At 39.6% G+C, this 20,270-nt stretch overlaps 1 protein-coding gene and 1 long non-coding RNA gene across 10 annotated transcripts in view; one reads left to right on the plus strand and one right to left on the minus strand.

Annotated features, from left to right (window-relative positions):
• CTNNA2 (catenin alpha 2) overlaps positions 1-20,270 on the minus strand; it is a 1,087,950-nt gene that overhangs the window by 515,064 nt on the left and 552,616 nt on the right. The window lies entirely within an intron of this gene.
• Positions 1,022-16,331, plus strand: LOC111090640. 3 transcript variants are annotated; one of them, XR_005372500.1, is made up of 5 exons: positions 1,022-1,102; positions 1,912-2,013; positions 5,175-5,291; positions 10,938-10,996; positions 16,161-16,331. It is a non-coding gene; the product is annotated as an uncharacterized LOC111090640 (long non-coding RNA). The 3 variants fall into 3 exon arrangements; XR_005372501.1 differs by lacking the exons at positions 10,938-10,996; positions 16,161-16,331 and adding an exon at positions 6,842-7,353; XR_005372498.1 differs by lacking the exons at positions 10,938-10,996; positions 16,161-16,331 and adding an exon at positions 6,029-6,408.

Genomic DNA, 20,270 nt, shown 5'->3' on the forward strand with positions numbered 1-20,270 from the left:
ATGAGTATGACCAACCTGGGCTCCACTTTTTCTTACTTCAAGTACTCAGTTCAGCTAATCTGCCTACTAAGATTCTACACTCATCTGTTTTTTCCTCTGATGATTCTTTTTTTTTTTTTTTTTTTTTAAGTATAGTGATGGGCAAACTATCCACCATCACAAGCCCCCTACTGCTATGGGACCGGTGTAAAAGTCTAACAAAGAAAGGAGTTCAATGACATCCTTGTGAAATCTTATTTTTTCTCCTTTGGGTGATTATTTCACAAGTGCTTTTTCACTGTCAGGCTTCAAAGCTCTTTGCAAGGTCTATTATGAGTACTTTTGTCATAAAAATAGGAAGGTAAGCAAGGCAAGGCCAATATATTCTGAACAAGAAATGAGAAAATCAGATTTGAGGAATCATTGTTCACTAACATATTTTATAGACATTCAGAGGCACCAGTTTCATTCAACTAGGTACAGACCAGTTTCTAAAAAACTCCTATTGAATATCAAGTCTTCTTAATGTCTCTAGGACTTCTTTCAAATTTGATTCCTATTTGGAGTATTTTTTTCTATGCCTCTAACCACTCAAATGCTACCCCTTCTCTTCAAAGGAGCTATAGATGTACTTCCTTGCCTTTTCATTCTTTCTGTGTCCTATTCTCATAATCTTTGAACTCACAATATATCTTTCATTCTGTTTAGCACTCGCCTGTTCCATTATCTTGTTTCTCTTCATGAAGCTTATAGAGATAACTTGGTTTCTCCATATTCTACAGAAAACAGCAAGAAGAGAAAGAAATGGCTGGGAGCTGGAGTGGAGGGAATCCCAGTTCTAGGCCCTACACTATTTAAAGAAAGTTGCCCATTGTAATTAAACAGGAAGCAGAAAGCAGTCATGAGGTAAGCCCTTCCCTGTTCTTTTCACATCTTTTCCAGGGCTAACTGGACAATGTATGAGAGCAACCTTGTCTCCAGAAGGAAGGAGGTGGTGGGTCATTCACCATTCCACCCTTGGAAACAACAGAATTCAGACCATTCCATTTGAAGGTGATTAACTTTAGTTTCCATAGGCACAGTGAAGTGTTTTGCTGTCCTGGATGATGGGAAGCACCAATTGGTAAGATGACTCTAGAATCTGCTTAAATAGTTAGTAGAGGTATTCTCCTTGCATCTTTCTCTTGGGGTGTGAGTCTTCATTCTTCAATGTCATTCATTGTAAGCCACCAAAGGGCAGGGACTGTACTGTCTTTTCACACACACACACACACACACACACACACACACACACACACACAAATACAACATCAACTTTTACACAGATATCTATGGCTATCCCTATAACTAATCAACTTCATGCAACTATCTATCTATTATTAACTCACAGAGCAGACATTTACTGAATTCAGGTTATATCCACAGCTCTCTGCCAACCGCGGAGAGCAAAGCTTTGGGCCACATTCCACAAAAAAGGACATATGCTGAAAAATCAATATGTAAAGCAGATCGACTCTGAAAGCAACTTGAAACACTTGAACAATCTAAATTTTACTAAGAAAAAAATAGGCCCAATTAGATTATATCCGTTAAATATTCATTTCCTAAACATGCCTGCAAGTAAGAATTACACACTAAGTTTGAGGGGGAGGAAGGAAAGACTGATGGAGAGTCTCAGCTCTCAACCCAGACTCATCCAATTTAATAAACAAGTCAGTAATGTGTGAATTTATCAAGTGTCTTGTATGATTCTTATCAGTCCAATTGGAGGATTAAGTCATTTTCCCAAACTTGAGTTTGTAGTTGAGCCCAGAGAACTGAGTGCTTCTGCTCTAGCTCTGTCTTTACCACACCACTCTGCTTCACCACTCAACAGTGCTTTCTTTAGTGTGCAGCCTAAACATTTATGTTGTTATCACATTTCTTTCTTAGGGGCATGTCTGATCTTCTTCATGGACTAACAGCAACTCCAGGGCAGAGGAACACTTATTTCCCACCAGGCTAACCATACACTGGATATTCAGTAAACTACAGGTTGGTTCATGATTAGCTTTTCCCCTTGAAAAATAGCACTCATCTTCCCTATGAGTTATCTTTGATAAATGCAACCTGGTGATCAAGAAGGAAGAGGTCATTAAAAGTTGGAGGCCCCAATTTTTAGCTTTGTCACTGCCCATGGGACCCTGGGATAATCAATAAATTCCACTGGACACCAGGTCAAAATGAGGCAGTTAGGATAGATTTGGTTTTCTTAGCTCTCTCCTACTATAGAAAACAGCCACCCATTAACCAATACCTTTTTTTTTTTTTTTTTTTTTTACTGCTGTGTGGTTCTTTAGGTATTAATAATAATTCCTTAGAATTTATATAGTATTATACTATTAAATTTTTCACCTATATTGTTTCATTCCTCAAAATCCATGTCAAGAGGGTAAAATTAATAATAATTATTATTCTCATTATACATATTAACACACTGAGGCATAGAGAAAGTATATGACTTATTCAAGGTCATACAAGTAATAAATGGTAGAGCTGAAATTCTAATCCAAGAGTCTTTGGGGTCTTGTTGCAGTGTTCAATGGCTTGGCCTTTCCTTTAACATACCGATGTTTTCATTTAACAGATGAATATTTCCTTAAAGTTGCTTTTGAAGCAGAGTTTAACTTTTAAACTAAATCAGAATGTGAAATGGTTTCACTCAGCATTTTCTGTAAATCAGAGCCATACCTTTGGATTTCCACATGCCCCAGAGAATAGATGCCTTCATTAGGCATGTTGGACCATGTGGAAAAAATCTAAAGTTGGCATTTGATTCATACTGCATACTCAACTTATTTATATTAGTTTTATCCAAGATGCCCATCACTGAGGCACACGGGACGTAACTGTTCCAAGGCAATTAAACCAAATGTCAATGGTTCCTCTTCTGAAGGAACTATTCCACCAATCAATTACAAACAACCTGATTAAATAGAGAAGTCTAAGTATTAGCCCTTAAGACTAACTCAGAACAATAAAAACTGAAGACCTGAAATACAAGGTCATTGGTGGGAATTACATAGTACTACTTGCCATCATGATTCAGGCCCAGTATGATTTCTTAATCATTACCATATATCTAGCATCCAAAGAAAAGAAAATACAAAAACCTTTAAATATCCTGTTTACCAAAATAGCAAATATTTATTGAGTGACTGCCATGTTCATAGCCCTACCTATGCCAGGCATGGAAGTTAATTAGAAAGGGCTGGTTAAAAGGCATCTGCCTAATCTCCACGGAAGTCTTTCTCTTAGAAAAAATCCTGTGAATCTCAGCTTCATCATTTTTAAAAAGAGAGAGTGGGATCCAATGAGAACAAAGTTTCTTTCTATTTCTATTTATCCACATCCTTGTTAGACCATAGGGTATCCCAAAGGAGGTTTTCATGGGATGTTAGGATAATCTGAATATTACTCTCTAGAAATGGTATTTTATTTCTTAAAACCGAAATAAAACAGTGGAATTCTATGTACTCACAAAATTTATACTGAAAATTATTTACAAATGGTTAGCTAAGCAAACTTATATGAAGCTCTTACTCTTAATGAATGAAAGCCTATTGACCATAATCAGTCAATTTAGTTGTGAAAGGAAGTACAAATTATCAGACATATTAAAATGACTATTTAAAAAGCACTGAGGAATACTGGTCTGGTTCAAAAAAAAAGACTGGGATTAAAAATAGTCCTCAGCAATGCAAGTCCTTAGCAATTACCCACTGTGTTATCAGCACAGTGATTGACTAAACCTTTTGTGGGTAATGGGCACTTCAGTCAAAACCAAAGGTTAGTGTTTTAGAGAGTGCCAGAGGCTTTTAATTTCCTTATAGCATATTAAAACATAGTCAGTCTTTGCCACATTTTAACTTTGTTTAGTATAAATTGTTACACTTTAAATTCATTGACTTACATGGTCCACTGGAAATATCATTAAGAATCGTCATCACAGTACTCCCATGACTAAAACTTCAATCCCTCCTCCCCTGACAGCATGTAAGAATTTAGTTATAGATGACTACCTGTCTCCAATGCTTTTAAACATTATTCGGGTTCATTTCACATTGAGTATGAGAAAATCTAAAGGCTTAAGGAATCCCTGATAGAAGCAAATAGTTATATTGCACGAAATTCATGTGCCCTTATTTATGAATATCAGCTGAGCAATACATTTCTATAGTTAACAAAATCAATGGTTCCTTTGCCCAATAGTTCCTTCCACACCTACAAGAACATAATAAAACTAACAATGGACTTTGATAAGGCAGACATGTGTCTTGGCTCATCCAATAACCATTCTCTAGCCACCTCATTTTCCTCCACCAGATGCTTTCTTTGATGGAAGAACCTGCCAGCTCTTTGCCTCTTCCACCCCATCCATCTGAAGCGTAGGCATATGACCCAATCCGGCCAATGGGATGTGTTAAGGTGGTAGCCAGAGATTCTAGGAGAGGAGTTCCTTCCTGATAGAGGCATGACAGAGACATTTGTCTTTGCCAAACATTCTTGGCTTCTATAAGATGCCCACAACCATAGCAGCAGCCATTATGTCACCATGAGGAGCCAAACCTGAGACCACAGCCTGTGAACACAGGTTGGATAAAGGCTGGTCTTGAATGACAGCACGAAAACTACCTTGCCCCTGTCTACTTTCAGGCTTCAGGTCACTTGCCACCTAAAGCATCTGATCTCATAAAAATGAAAGCTGTGTATTGTGTTTACATGTAACTCAGTCTTTATCTTTGATCTAGCCTGGGAAGTAGACAATCCAAAGAGATAGGTGAAGAGACAGGTGAGATGGTTGATGGTGAAGAATTGCAGATAAAGATAATGAATGGAGATGCCCTCATTGGGCCCCTGAATCAAGCTTTGCTGGAGCTTTGATGCAGACAAGCTGGGTTGGCAGGGGTCCTGCATGCCTCTCCAGTGGGGATGAAGGCCTTTGCCCTGATACTTTCTTAAATAGCTGCTAAAGATTAACCATGCTCTGAGTTAATATTCAAAGGAAAAATGGTGAATTTCCACCTTGCGTTTTCTACGTCCTTTGTTAAAGAGGACCATGAATTTGCTTCATTGAAATATGATCTACTTTAATTAAAGCCAGTGGCATTGAGTAAATTAGTACGTAATTGCATTTTCCCATGAATTTCACACAGCTTGCATTTTACCAAAAGGAACCCAGTTTCAGTCAACGCTTGTGTGCTGATACCTGCAATCAAGGTCTTATTAAACTAAACAAATCATGTCTTCATGCAAGTTAAGGAAGCATAAATGTAAGACCAATTCATAAAGTTTCTAATTTCTGCTATTTAGAAAAGCAAAGTTTGGAAAGAGCTATTTGGGAAGGGAAACTTTCTTTTCAGGCCATTGTAAATCATCTCAGAAAGCCTAGATTTTCTCCCTGTCAGTGATAAGTTCCCCTAGAAGGCTTTGGTCTCCCTGTATAACCAGTGATTCTCCATTTATTTTAAATGTGTTCATACAAATTTCAAGATAGAGAATGTTTTAGAAAAATGTTTATTTTCAGGTAAAAGAAAACACCTCAAGTCAGGGTTTGGTCAGCAAATGTTTTAAAATGATGTATTCTCAAAATAAGAACAATGAAACAAATTCTTGTATAATATGTAATTTTAAGTGGGAGGAAAAGGAGCCTGTCTAATTGCTTAAGAGTTCAGGTTCTTAACTTTTGTCTGTATCCTGCCTTTCCACTTAGGAGCTATGTAACAATCTCTCTATATGCCCTCTTTCTCAAAATAAGGTGGACAAAAATAACAACTTCATAAGGTTATTGCCAAGATTAGACACTAGACATAAATAGGCAAGTAATGGTAATCACGATCTGTCCTTGTTTACAAAATCAGAGGCAAAGTGACAGATATGCACTGATACACGACACATGAACTCTGGGGTTTTGAGCTGAAGTCTCATTTGGAACCTTGAGTTTTACTTTGTTCTCGGGAGAGTGAGAGTGACTACCAACTATCAATGTTGCCTATTCAATCCCCCCCAGCGGACCAGTCAGACTCCCAATTTTTCAAGGCCCCAGATGGTACCCTTAACCTCCAGCCAACTGACCTGGAAAAGCCAGCTGTGATTTCACAGGGGGCTGGGGTATGAAGCTTTCTAAAAATCAGCAGAAATCCACCTACATCAAAGATCAGTGCCAGCTCAGCCAGAATTGTGCATCTCAGCAAGTCATTTTTGGAATCAGTTGCTGGGGACACATTGCGTGCCTGTGCGCGTACACACAGACACACACGCACACAGGAGTCATTTATACTGAATAAAATACACCAAATGAAGAACCAGGTGAAATTCTAGGTGGGTATGTCGGTGAGACCATCCATATACAGATGGTATTTATGTAAAATATGTACCCTCCAGGGGAAATAGAGCTCTTTTCATAAGTTCTTCATTAAAGAAATATAGTCTAAGTATTGTGTAGCTTGTTTTCTACTTCCTACTCTCCACTTGTTCACATAAAGTAGGTCCTTCTGTCTGGCTTATGGGTCCAGCATAAAGATACTTTCTTGGCAATCGTTAGCTTCGACCAGACTCTTCCAGATAAGGGACTAAACTAAAAGTCGACACTTCCCAAGTGGAAGGCACTCTGACATTAAAAAAATACTGTTAAAGAGTCTTTGATGCTGTAGATTTGAACCAAAATTTTAAAATTTCTTTCTCCCAATCTCCAGAACTGCCAGGGATATTATGTTAATACATGAATAAATGAGCTAAAGTATGTTTGCACATATATTATTCTATCATCTCCCTCTCAATTGGATTAGCCTTTCATTAATGCTTTCTACATTTGCATCTATAGACTGTCTCTTCTGAAACTCAAAATGCCTGTGAGAAAATTTATTTGAAAATCACTTCGTCCTCACATGAATATGGCCTCTTCCCCAAGCCTACTCCTCCAATAGTTGTACTTTCTATCACTCAGAAGACACTTGGATGTCATCCAAACACATGGTCTCCTGAGTGTTCTTCTCTACTTCCAATGCCCAGTCTTATCCCAAGTCCTTATAGTCTCTAAAGTATGTCAGTAGCCTTTAGATTAATCTCACTTCTATGAATACTAACACACACTACACCCCCATACACCCACAATCACACACTTTGATAACTCCTCCACTTTGTTCAGAGAGCTTTCTTTTTAAGTTCTGAAATCTGTGTCACTTGCTTCCTCAACTATTACAGCAGGAGCTGTTAATGAATTCCCCACACACTATGCTGTAACACATATGAACATGTAACATACAGAGCAAATTCCATATTCTCAAATGGGAATCAGTAAATGGTGGCCACATCCACCCCCAACCTATTTTTGTAAATAAAATTTTATTGAAACACAGCGGTGTTCATTTGTTTATGTTTTGTCTTTGGCTGCTTTCATGCTGTAACAGCACAGTTAAGAATTTGTAACAGAGACTGTAGCTAGCTCACAGCCTAAAACATTTACTATCTGGCCCTTTACATAAAATGTTTCCTAAACTCTGTTCTGAACCACAAGACATTTATTATGATCTATCTCAACATCATCATCATAAACACATACTGAGTCCCTAATACGTGTTAGCCACTACAAACAGACTGATCGCCTATTTCATATTCCAACTGAATGGAAAAACAGAGGCACAGAGAGTTTAAGTTTTCTATTCAAAGAGGTCCTACAGCAATTAACTTGTGGAGTCAGGATCCAAACTCTGGTCACTGAGTTCCAGAACTCTTTCTGGGGTACTATAATCTCCCTCATCTTTTTTCATTTCCTTCAAAATTCCAGAACTATTTCCCATTCCCAGACCATGCCCTTTCACATGGCTGTGCTCTGCAAATGCTGTTCTCTCTCTAGCAACGGTGTCCTCCACAGGACACATCACCCAATGAGCTATACATGTCTTCCATTAAACCCAAATGTTTAGGGACACCTGGGTGGCTCAGTGGTTTAGCGTCTGCCTTTGACTCAGGGCATGAGCCCAGAGTCCTGGGATCAGGTCTCGGATCAGGCTCCTTGCATGAAACCTGCTTCTCCCTCTGCCTGTGTCTCTGCCTCTCTCTGTGTCTCTTATGAATAAACAAAATCTTTAAAAAAAAGTGTTTAGTGTGTGCCATGTTATTCATGAGCAGTTGTTTTCTCTGTCTCCCTTTCTCTCTCAGTATGATGCTTTCAGATTGTTGTCTGGGTTTCACTAGTTCAGTTAATTTTGGTATTTTCTGTTCCAGCGTTTAGGTTACAGAATCTTGCAAATTCTTGGTTCCTTGAAAGCTCAGATCTTCAGAAAATGGAGCTCACTGTCTACATCTATTTCTTCAAGTTTCAGGTTAATAATGTCTTCTTCTAGGAGTAGATTCCACCCTCTCAACCAATCCAGTTATCCTAAGCACACATAGCATCTCAAAGCACACCCAATCACACCTTGCAAATACATTTACTCATTTGTTGAAAAAATGAATGAAATGATCCTAAGGCCAACAAGGGCCAGCTGACACAGAAAGGGAAGGCCTTGAGAGGAATAGAAACAGCATTGAAACTGGTAGCTCACAAAGCATGAAGCCTGAGTCAGGTCTCAGCTCTTACCCCATTATCTAACAAATCATGTGTAAGTATCAATGGCCCCCAGACACCCACTGCTACCTCAAACACTGATCTCATTACTTTAGCTGCTTATTACTTTCAGTTTTGCAGGCAGCTCTGAAAGAAAAGCCCATTTCCCGAGGTGTAAACACATCTTCCAATGATGCCAAGCTTATGAGATCAGCCAACTCTCCAAAGCATATGGGGTCAACCACAAAGCTCAGTAACGCATTTCCTCAGCGAGGCTCTTAGTAAGATAAAGCTGTGAACTGACACTTTTCATAGAAACAATGATGCAAAAATCAACCGTGAGGATACCTTCATACATCTTCCCAAGCTTACGACAGCAGAGTGGTATTTGGTTCTGCCCCTCAAGCATTAGCCCACTCCTTGACAAGGCAGGTTAGAAGTGTCAATCCTGTGAGAAGTATGGCTAATGAGAATAGGAGCCCAGGGCAATGCAAACTCTCAACTCCTCAATTTTGGTGTTTTTGCCTGCTCTCCTCTCTCAAAAAGTGTGTTACTCTAACTGGATACTGTATTGAGCATGTTTACAGCGTTTTTTGTCTTTTCTGTTTCTACTCTAAATGTGGAAAGTTTTTTTTGTTTTGTTTTGTTTTTTTTTTGTGACAGCAGGTATGGCCATAATATGTACTTCATGAAAAGTTTAGAATAAAGAAAATCTACTTTATGCAAACATAGTCTAGCAGAATCTGTATGTTTGAGGCTGCATTTTGAGGCTTTAAAAATGAATACAAAAAAGAATTTGCCCCAGGTACATACACAGGAACATACACACACGCACACACACACACACACGGATAAAACTCTGGATCTAATTTACTGAAGTCAACATTGTTTTGTCATTCAGGAATCTTTAATGCAATAGGAATGTAGTTCCTATTGCATTAAAGAATATGTCTGAAGTAGTTTTCAAGCAAAAAGCAGATATCACCAGATATTTTCCATGTTCTCTGAGGAAAAGATAGATATACGTAAGGGGCAGAAGAGCAATTTAGATTATTTAGAGGAGAGCATTTTCTATATGTTCAAATTATGAAGCTCTTGGATACTTGCCCAGTGCTTGTCAGAAACGGGTTACTCAAAAACATCTGATGATGCAGATAATAAAACAGTGATAAACACTCAAAGAGTTTGCCCTGAAAAAAATTAAGTAGGCTAAAAGAAATGATGGCCCGAGAGGCTAAAAAATCATGTGCATAAATAACAAAATATTCTCCAACTCTGTTAGTTCAGAATTGTATGCAGTAGCAGAATTAATATACCAGAATCCCATGGACATCTTTGTCCTATTTTCCTACTTTTCATCAAGTACTACTTATATATCCATGATACACTCAGATTTAAATACCTGAACATACCATCCTTATCCTTGCAGAAATAGTAATGTACAGTAGGGGTCAGTATTCTTTTTTCTGGCTGGTAAATGTTTTTGGGCTTGCTTGCCAGATGGTTTGTTTTGCAACTACTCCATTCTGCTACTGTAGTGCAAAAGCAGCCTTAGGCAATAAATAAGCAATTGACTGTGGCTGTGTTCCAATAAAACTTTATTTACTAAAACAGGCAGAGCCCTCTAGCTGTAGTTTGTCAACTCCTGATCCAGGAGTGGATGGATGACTCCTAATCCATCGACTACACAGGCCTAGGGGATCTGCAATTTATTGAAGTACGTATTCTAATCCATATGCGAAGGGAGAATAATTTACTGAATGCAAATAGCTCTTGCCATGTCTGTATTGCTATTTTCCCAATGTATGTCAATACTACTGTGATTAACACTTTAACAAATAGATTTGCTTGCCATTAATTATTGTATCAGTCATTAAAAATTGAAAATACAATTGTTCCTGTGTGAGGATTCTAAGAGTATATAGTTAGACTTGTACCCCAGAAGCAGAGAGCTTCACCAGATTTTCACACAAAATGCATATACTTGCTGCCTTTTTAAGTGATTTTCTGACTTTCAGCATTTTTCCTATTGGGTAAACTGTGCTATATTCCTTGCCCCAGGGAATCTGCCTGGAGAAGGCTCCAACATCTGTGTTAAACACACCTCAATACTGGGGGTTGACAGCTGTACAGGATGCCTCCCTGATGGATGGCATCAGGCTAATAATTCCACCAGCCAGCCTTTACCAAACTCATATGTAAGACACCACTCCAGTCTCAGGCACAGCCGGCTCCTGATTAACTGTCTAATGGGGGATGCACTGAGGCAGAAAATCCCAAACAATAGGTGATCCAAATATAATTTATATTTGGCTCAGCAAATGACCTTATTTTGTAACGGTTTTACCTTCATAATTATGTTTTCCTTTAGACTGATACATCTGTTGGCACACACCATCTAACCACAGAATAAGGGATGCAAAAACGTAGGTAAGCTGTAGGATACCGCTGGGTAGGATAAAAACGTTTCTGTGCTTGAACAAATATAAGTGACAGAGAGACACCTGACTGTATATCATTCCAAGGTCACAGAATCCAGCAAGAATGGCCTTTAAAGTTGATGCAGTTCAAATGAGACAAAGATGAGTTAAGCAGTTGATCAGGGGTTACTCAGGTAGAAGATACAAAATAATAATGATGATGATGACCATAATGATGATCCACTCTAGTCAAATTATACCCCCATTGCTTTCTGCCATAATGATGAGCAAACTTTCCCTATATGGCGAAACAGTTAATATTTTATGATCTCTCTTGCAACTGCCCAACTCTACCTTTGAATGAGCATGGCCGTGTTCCAGCCCAACTTTATTATAGACACCCAAATTCAAATTTAATATAATTTCATGTGCCATGAAATTTTCTTATTCTGAGTATTTTAATTTCAATCATTTAAAAATGTAACACCAATATTAGTTATGGGAAATACAAGAACAGGCAGCAGGCCAGATATGGCCCCATAAGGTTGCCCTATTAACCTTCTTGCCTCAAACGCTCATCATTATTTGAAATTATATTGTATATTTCTTTCTTATGTGTCATGTTTCTGCCCTCATTCTAATGTAAATTCTTCAAGAGCAGGGGTCATATGTACCCTTTTCAGCTCCCTCTCAGCTTGATATCCTCAGTGCTACAATAGTACCTGGGACAGAATAGATGCTAGTAAAGAGTCATTGAATGATGGACTGAATGGTTAAATGTTTGTAGCAGAGTAGTACAGTGATAAGTATATATCATCGTACAACCTTCAAAACAGTGCTACACAAAAGTATCTCCTTCGAGAGATTAGGGAAGAAATTACTTTCTCCATTGGATGTTTCAACAAATGTGGACAGATAACGGGACTCTCCCTGGAGCACAAAGTAGGAGGGGGGCAGGGCTTGCACCGGAATGTGAGTCTGCTGCTTCATTCAGGCCTCTCCACTGTAGCCTGCTGACTACTCATTTCTCTACCACAGGTAGGCCTTGGATTGCCCATAGGTCCAGACTGCTTAGATGTTTTAAATGTGAGATGCTGAATATTAAAAGGGTCTAAAAGATCTCTATGTGCCCTTCCTCTAAGTAGTTTCAAAGTTTCATCTCCATCTCAATTGGCTCTGGACTCACAGGGAGTTTCTGAAATGATGTGGTCAATGTTTACCAGTCTCCCATCGACCATCATAGAGCTACAGTAGAACCCTTCTACCAAGGGGCAGATAGAAAATTCTGAAGATATGGTAATGGGTAGCAAGTCCTGACACTGATGTTCTAGCTAGCCCTAGCTGGGCCATGTCAGTACCTTTTCCCTTGCCGACTACCTGGGAAAAGGTTGCACTCCACCAACAATACAGCAAAGCCCCAAATAGCCCCATGGACTGCTTTCTGCTAATCTATTAACCACTTAATTCTAATAACATGTATCAAGCATCTTCAGAGGGATGAGCCCTGAGCCATGTGTACTGGGGGTTAGTGGGCTATATAGTAAAGAAGATGGGACTCTGAAATCAGGTAGACCAGTCATCAAATCATTGATCAGACATGATCAACTCCATGACCTTAAACAAATTACTTGTAGTTTAATCTCTAAAATGACTAGACGATTCCTATAGTTTGTGATGATTATGAGAATTAAATGAGGTAATGTATTGCCCAGGCTAGCTTCTGGCAACCAAACAGATAAGCAGTCAATGATTGTTTCTTTTTAGACCTCAAGGAATATGCTTTGTAATGGAGAATGAGACAACTGTTAGTGCCTGTCTGGACAAATGGCATTGGTGGGTAGCTCTGCTACTATTCAGTGAGGTACCTGGTATGATTTAGCAAAAAGTGCCCTGTTTCAAGGCACTTTACTACCATATCATGAAACAATGCAGGAACAATGATAAAAACCTACCATGTGAATGGCATCTCTAGAGTGATGCAGTATACACATACCCAACCATAAGCATCAGGCCTTTCAAAATGCATACTATATTAATTTAAAGAAGGGAAGGGTTAATGCAAGCTAGGCTAGATAAGGACAAAGAAGGATAAGCTAACAGGGTTGGAGTTAGATTTTAAGCTGATGAAAAGTGAAGACGTGGTGAGGGAAGTAAAGAAAGCATTTAGCAGACATCATGGCAGACAGCCAGGATTGCCCTGGGGAGTTGGCCACCCTTTGAATACCAACCCAGTTCTCAGAAGAGCTCCCCATGAATTGAGTTATTTGGCTGAAGAACTACACACAGACCAACTTGACATCCAGAGAAGAGCACATATTTCCATGTCAAATAGAATGTTTTGGAAGAGCAGAGAATATTATGCAACACTTGGCCACTTCCTGGAATTCAGAATACCAAACATTTTGGAATTATATCCCCTTAACCCCCTAGTCACAATGCAGGGGTGGTCTGGGGACCAGAGGCTGTGCACAACAAAAAACTCTGGTGGGCAGTATATTTGGCCAAAAATCTTCTTTCAATATGGCAGGCCATATGAAATGCCTTTCATGGAATAATTCTAAAACAAAGGCTCACTTGGACCTTGCCGTCACTGAGACCAGTATGTTTTTTCACTGACCAGTGTCCCCATAAGTTAAAGGCTGGTTTTCAAAGGCAAGGATATGATGAGGTATTTCACATATGTTCTACTTTTGCTAAGGCGACACAGGAACCTCACCTCCAAGCACTCTACTAAATAAAGAGCTTTTAAGTGAAAGAAGCTATGCCCAAGCAATATGACCTTTGCGTTTACATATACTTAAGTGTGTGCAAAACAACATAAGCTATGTTTCAGGGAGACAGCTTTATACAGTAGAAAAGTACAGGATTTGGAAAAGTCAAACTTCATTTTAAGCTGTCTTTCTGCAGTGAACCATCTGGGTAATGTTTGTGAAGCCACATGACCTCTCTAAAGTGAGTTTTCCCATCAATAAAATGCAAGACATTATGGTTTCCTCAGATTACTCTATTGAGGATCTGCAAAGCATAACCAGAGGAAGGCACATACAGCTCATCATACTGGTAAAATCTGGTGGACTAAAATAGCTGCCTAGGAGGTTGGGGTGAAAAGGATCCTGGGTTTATGTATGTGCTCAGCAGAAAAGCAGATAATGATGCAGGAGTGGCATCCACCTGGTGAGGGAGAGAGGTGAGTGGCAGCACAAACTATATGGCACCATTGACAATGAGTGTGGACTTCTCCTGAATCAGCCTGCTAAAGAAACAGGGTGGGGGTGGGGAACAGAGGGGCAATTTCACTGTATGTTCTGGTTAATGTGGGTTGTGATATCCAGATGCTAGCCTTTACCCACATATTGGCCATTTAAGGAACATAGCTGGTTCTATAGGACAGTCTCCCTAGCCAGGTCAGAGGAGATGACCTTCCTCAGGATCCAGAAGCCACAGCTATTCAACTGTTGCTAGTGGCCTAATATTGCTATTCCACCAGTAGGTGTTTCCTTCCTCTGGCTTTTCATTTTGCTTCATCCTCGCTAAAATGAAAAGCCCTCTGGGAGGAGTAACACAATCAACCAAATTGCATTAAGTTCATGAAATGTCCCTTTTCTTCTAACTGAATTTGTTACGGGTATAGGCAAGGCACTGGATGGCTAGATAACAGGACACTGTTGCTATATGGGCAGAAAAGACAAACGCTAATGATTCACAATTTAGTTGAAGATGAGCCCTGTCGACTTTTGGTGTTAAGTATCATGCTCAGTGCAGCTACCGAGTAAACAGTCTCCAAACTAGGGAACAGGAAGTGACTTTTCCCTACCAGAACTCCCATAGGACAAACTTTGTGTGTCTCACTTTGGTAGTGAGACTCCTATCAGAATGCTTCTAACAACCTGATAGAGAATATTCTGGCATTATTTTACTCCTGGCTCTTCTCTTGGAGCCCCTATCAAGATGTTGCAGGCATTTGTCAGCTAAAGGCAGGTCCCTGAGAATTGTTAATCTGAGAAAACAGGGATTAATAGCGGATGCTCTTTGGAAAGCATAGGGCCTAAACACATGCAGTGAGGCCAGGGTTGGAAGGTACCCATTACCCAGAAAGAGGATAGCAAGATACTGAGAAAGAATACTATTTGTGGAGTACTTCTTGTTTCACCCCTACAACCTTTCTTCTTGGCAAGGATAACTACCTCTTCTTCAGAAAGGCCAACTAATTCACTCAAGGCCACAGAGATATGAAATGAGGACACATGTGGGTCTATTCTGTGCACAGTACCAGTGCAGACTTCATGGTAAGGTCTGGATTGAATGCACACATGATCCTAGCATGAAGAAACAGAAAGAGAGGCATAATAAATGGATTTGTTGATTAGAGCTCTGGGTTTCTAGATGCATTTTAAATTCAACTTTTAACAGTTATAGTTTCTTAACACCTGCTAAATCATTGGCCCGGGCAATTCTTAACTTCTGGTGCCAAATTAGAACACTGGCAGAAATAATTCAAAAGAGCATTTGGTTTTAGGCCTTCTCGTCTTTTAATTGGGACTTCAACAGGTAGTATAACAGGCATGAAATGACTTACCATTCTGTATGTACATTTGATTCAACATGTTATCATAATTCCATTGGTGTGTTTTCCCTGGGAAGAATTCCACACAAAAGAGCAAGGAGCCAACCAACATTATTTCATTTAGGAAACTCTTGCCCCAATAGCGCCATTATAACTGACTTCCTTTCATTTTTAAGCAGCACTAAACTCTCAAGAACAGCAGCAAAGCTGTAAAACTGTTGACAATCAGCAAATCTCCAAGCAAGTTTACCATCATCCATTCTGATTCATTATAATCATTGAAATTTTAGGTCACATAAGAGCCATCTGTGAAGCAGCCTCCCCAGATGATTAAAACACTCCTGTACAATGTACATTTACAAATTGAAAATTAATGAGGAAACATGTTTAAAAATTGACTATAGCTACCCAAGGGTTTAAAAACACTTTAAAATGCATAAAGAAATCACTTGGCTATGCAGTCCTCCTTAGTGACAAATAAGTTGCATTACTTCTCAGAATTACTCCTGCTGAATTAACTTTTCAATGTGTTGGTTATTATGGTTGCATACCAATATCATATCTCAAAAAATACTAATACAAATCATATCCCCCTACTCCTGTCCTCCAGGCTAATTCATTTTGCATCTTACCAACTCAAGGTAAATGATCCAGAAAAAAGCAAAGATATTCCTCATGAATGACTGGTATAACAACTAACAAAATTGTATTCCACCAGTGGGAATGGTCTATTCCTGGTTAAAAGTTTCTCTAATGCTCCTGGCTGCAGCCATGAAAAAGAGACTCTGCAGCACTCTTTGGCAATAAAGGATTCCTTTCACACTGCTCTATTTTTTTTTCTTTTGACTTGGTCTATCTACTCTACCATCCCACTTTGCCGTTAGGCATTCTCTCTGGCAGGCTTTGGAATAGGAGTCTTTACTGGGGAGACGGAGAGGAAGGAGAAGGCATAATTCTCATTTTCCAGAGTTTAGTCCAAGAAGGGAAGTGAAGGCAGGGATTTGAGAGGGGAAACAATCTTTGATCAGTGTCAATCATGTGCTTAAACAGGGCCAAATGCTTTGTATATGACACTGCATTCAATCCTTCCAATGGACCTGGGTGGTGGGCAAGGGTATGGCTGTTTACAGGTGAGAAAAGCAAGGCTTAAAAAGGTTATGTAGATTGCCCAGTGTCACAATCAATGCTATGACCATGAGTATAGTACTCAGGCATGTGCAAACACCATGAAAACACCGTACATGCATCAGGAGCAAATGCATGGAGTTATACACACATAAATCAGAGGCTGCTAGGTTAGCCAGCTGAGGAGACTAGCTCACAGGGAGTCACAGCAGATGCTTATAATAAGTCCAGTCCATGGAGACTGCAATGGACTAAATAGTATTTCCTCAAAATTCTTATGTTGAAGCTCTAATCAGTATGACTGTATTTGGAGGTGGGTCTTATGAGGGGACAATAAATAAGGTTACATGAGGTCATAGGGTAAGCCCTTAATCCAAGATATCTGGAGTTGTATAAGAAAAAGAAGAACCACCAGAGTGTCATGCACATACAGAGGAAAAGCCGCTTGAGAAAGTAGTGAGAAGGTAGCCATCTGTAAGCCTGGGAAAGAATGCTCACCACAAACTAAACTCTCCAACACTCTCTCATTCACCTTTTTATCCTTTGGATTTCTAGCCTCCAAAATGGTAAGAAAATAAATTTTGGGGGGTGCCTAGGTGGCTCAGTCATGTGTCTGCTTTCGGCTCAGGTCATGAGCCCAGGGCCCTGGGATGGAGCCCCACATCAGGATCCCTGCTCAGCGGGGAATCTGCTTCTCCCTCTCCCTCTGCACCAGGCTCCTTCTCTCCCTCTTGCTCACTCTTTCTTTCAAGATAAATAAAGATAAATAAAATCCTTTTTTTTTTTTTTTAAGAAAATAAATTTGTTGCATAAGCAACCCAGTCTGTGGTGGTGTATTATGGCAGCCTGAGAAGACTAGTACAGAGATACTGAGAATCAAGGTTGGGAAACTCACTCAAGTGTGACTGGAGGTCAGTACTAGGGTTGGATAGCAGCTCCCCTCCTCATCCTCCCCCAACACACAAACAAGCACCGAGCTACCGAAGCAGGAGTTTCCTATCTCCCGGCTTTCAGCTCCAATAACATTGATCATGTCCCTGAACTCAAACTCGTATTACATTGTATCATAACTATTTGTTCTAGGTCTGCCTCCCCCTGCCCCCAACTGTGAATGTATGTGCAGAAGGAACTGTGCTTCATGCACCCTCTTACCCTGCCTGCACATTGTCTTTCCCTCACAGTAGCTGCTTTTTATATTTCTGGAGAATTGAGGAAATGGGCAGGTCTGTGACTGCAGGAGGAGTCAAAGTAAGAACATCCTAGGGTACCAGGGATTTGTAGGGGTGAAGCACCAGCCCCAACACCCCAGGGAGTGACACAACCACAAGAGTTCAGAGAAGATGAGTCTGGAAGCAACACACAGGGCAAGGCAAAGGTGGGGGGCACTCTTGGACATGTGACCTTTGTCAAAACTAGTTGGGCTATACTCAGAAGGTAATGGAGAAAATGGCCATTGCCAAAACTAGTTGGGCTATACTCAGAAGGTAATGGAGAAAATGGCTCTGGGAAGACGATGTGAGAAAGATTATGAAGGAAACATCAGATGTACATGCTGAGTGGATGCCTTTATTAATTCCACCAACTTTCATCAACTGCCAACCTCCCAGCAAGCACTAGGCACTGTCAGAGATGTGGCAGCTCAAGAGTGAACAGAACCATCCACATTCACCTGCTCTCCATCACCTGACTAGTTGAGACAGAAATAAACCAAATAACCACAGAAATAAGTTTTGAATTAGCAACTATGCACAATAAAATGTGGAGATGTTGTGTAGTCCTCTATGAACTTACAACAGCGGGGCTTTCCTAGTCAAGGAAGTTTAGCCATCTCCAGAACCTTAGGATGAGACTCCCTCCCTCACCAGTAGGTAAAGAAGAGGTGGTCAAAACACCATCCTACACCCACACTACAGAAGCCTATTAATTCTATGCACTTGAAACTCTCTAATAACATGGTAGATTCCATTCTCCAGTGCATTCCTAATCCAACTAACTCTTAAACACAGCAATGATCACAGGAAGAATCAGAGAGGGGACACAGATGCCTGCCATAATATACACCTGCTGCAAATGGCAAATGGCAGAAAGCAAAGCAAGCATCCCACTGATAATGCATTTCTGTACATGAAAGATGGAGCCTGAATTGCCACCCAAGCCCTTCTTACTTCAACAGTGCCTCCTTTTGCTGTTAGGATGAGAAATGGGAGTAGGCTACAGACAGACACTCTGCTGAACAAATGTATTTATTTCAGGTTTCTGAATGAAAGTTTTAGAAGATAATAAAAAGAATCAGTTCAAGAGAAAATTGCCACAGGTGTGATATTTATTTTTAATTTCATGAGTCAGTGTGAGATGGTTTGGCAGATTAAAATCATAATGTATATTGTCAACTGTTTCAATGTTATCAATTCATCATTTACAGAACTTATTTTGACAATATGGAGCTATCATCTGGCAATCACAAAGCACTTTAGAATGCTAACTATAAATAAATTTTATATATATATATATATATATATATATATATATATATATATATATATATTCTAAAAGGGAAATGCATCAAAATCAACACTTTTAAAGCCTTTTTGTGGTGGTTAATATGCCAAGGGGTGATATCAGAGATATTTAAAATCCTCTGGGATATTCATAAGATATTTCTTTAAAAAATCACTTGGATATTTTATTTCCCATCAAATGCTACTTTCCTTTCTAATCAGACTTATTCCAGCAAGAAGTCCCATAAACACATCAGGAGAGCAAATTTAATGAGGCTTGGGAGAAACAAAAGGATATGAGAATGCATGTATTTTTATAGCAGGTATTTATTAGGTTTGTTCTATGAAGAGTCAAGGAGAATCCAGACTGACAAATGAAAGCTAGAAAAAGATATTCACTCAAAATCAAACTTGTCCAAAGATGGAGGTGGAAGAGATGCGCTCACAGTGGTGGTATGGAGGCTGGATTTCGATTAACCGCTTGATAGAAGAGATTCAAGCCTCAGATGGTAGGTTGATCTAAATGGTCTAAATTGTCCTTCAAGTAAGACACCAGGAATACCTTGGCTTGGGCACCATGCCAGGCACTTTAGACACTCTTCTTACCTGCTAAGGAGAGAAGACTCACATGCCTCCAGGGACAGTGAAACACACAATATGTAATAGAGTGATTCTGTGATATTGACTAGAGTGAATTTAGGATTTGTGATGAAAAGCTAATAGAATCTACTGGAAGTGCCAGGAGAAGATATTGAGATTGGAAGGACAAGCAAGATTGTAACTCTTAAGGTAAGATGGGCAAGATTACCAATCAAGGATTTTCATACTACTGGTAAGGAATGCAGACTTTAGAAAACCAACATAGAAGTTCTTTGACCAGGAATTGGAAGTTGTATTTGTAGGAGGATCTGCTTGTTAAATTCCAGATGGATTGGCTCTTATGTCTGAGAACTTTAGTAAGTAGCAGTAAAGGCCATTCACAATGAAGATTCAACGTCCATAAGCCCTAAGACTCTGATTCAGTAGGTCTGGGATTTAGCCCAGGGATAAGCACACCTACATTCCCTCTCATCCCCTACTGTGATCTATAGCAGGTG

The sequence above is a fragment of the Canis lupus genome, chromosome 17, assembly GCF_011100685.1.
Source record: "Canis lupus familiaris isolate Mischka breed German Shepherd chromosome 17, alternate assembly UU_Cfam_GSD_1.0, whole genome shotgun sequence".
NCBI lineage: Eukaryota > Metazoa > Chordata > Mammalia > Carnivora > Canidae > Canis > Canis lupus.